Raw genomic sequence first — 1,482 nt, forward strand, 5'->3', positions numbered from 1 at the left:
TGTTTTTCCTTCCTTTCTAACAATATTATACAATATACTGATAAGATCATACAACATACTACACATGAGAAAAATTAAGGCCTGGACAGAAAAGTTTAGAAATATATCTAGGATTAGTGCCAGTGGGCACTGACATGCCCATGCCAGTGCAAAAGCCTTCAGCTGACCGATATAAATAAAGAGGACTGATGATCCCCATTGATGACCTGCATGAGAGGCCTGCCTTAGTCCATTCAGGCAGCTATAACAAAAACAACACAAACCAAGTGGCTTATAGTCAACAGACATTTATTTTCAACAATTCTGGAGACTGGAAGTCCAAGATGAGGGTGCCGGTTCTGGAGAGGGCTCTCTCCCAGGTTGCAGGGAGCTGACCGTTTTTTGTCCTCATGTGTCAGAGAGCAGAAAAAGGAAGCAAGCTCTCTGTGAGCCCCGTTCATGATTCCACCCTCCTGAGTTCGTGTAATCCTAGTTAGCCCACCTCCTAAGACCATCACATTAGGAATTTGAGCTTAAACATATGAATTTTGGGGGAGGGGGGACACAAACATTCAGTCCATAGGCCCCAAATAAACAGATCAGTTTTATTTGTTAAATAGTATAGGAAAAATTCATAAGGATTGGTAACAGAAAAAAATCTCTGTTGTAAGGGGAATGATAGATATAACACGCATTAGAATGCTAAAAGAAAATTTGAGTAATTAAAAATGTATCTATTATTCTCTTTTTAAGATATGTGATTATTCTCTCCTAAGATCCTTAACAATGTATGTTCTCTGTGGAATGGAGCAGCCCAGGGCCTCAGCATCACCTGACACAAGCTCCATCCAGGAGATTTAGCACTTGAACCAAAACTGCTGCTTATCTAGTGTCTTGGCAAAGGTACACAAGACTCTAGTGTACCTGTAGTGCACCCTGGACTCTAAATACACTTTGAAATGCACCCACCTCCTGGGATAACTGGGGAATCCTTCTCAGCTTCAAATCAAAGCAAACAGACTTCATATTTCTCTTTATCCCTATCACCTATTGCTACCAGATAAGATGCAGTAGATTTAACACCCTGAAACACTGACCCTTGTAAGTAAATAACCCAGAATAAGTGGCTCCTATGAGTGTGTCCTGCTCAGTCTTAGTCCAGCTAAGTGTAAAATCTATGCACATTTGGGTCTTTCTGGATTTTTTTCTCTAAATGTGATAATTGGAGAAGCCTGAGGACAAAGAGACTTGATGATGCCATCAACAAATACTACACCCCCCTTGTGTAAAGACAACACAAAACACAAACACTGCTCCCATGGCCACTGACTTCTCCTTTGAACTGTCTTCTGCTTGTTAGGCACTGAGGATCCTGTCAATAAAAGCTATTAGGGCTCAGACCGTGGAGTTTCCTAGAATAAAGCATTGAAGGGAGAAGTAGGCTGGAATTTGCTTGCTTTTTCCCTTTCTGGACCTGTCATATGAAGATCCTGGTGAACTGTC

This window comes from Phyllostomus hastatus, unplaced genomic scaffold (assembly GCF_019186645.2).
Source record: "Phyllostomus hastatus isolate PE091 unplaced genomic scaffold, TTU_PhHast_1.1 phas_contig_41, whole genome shotgun sequence".
NCBI lineage: Eukaryota > Metazoa > Chordata > Mammalia > Chiroptera > Phyllostomidae > Phyllostomus > Phyllostomus hastatus.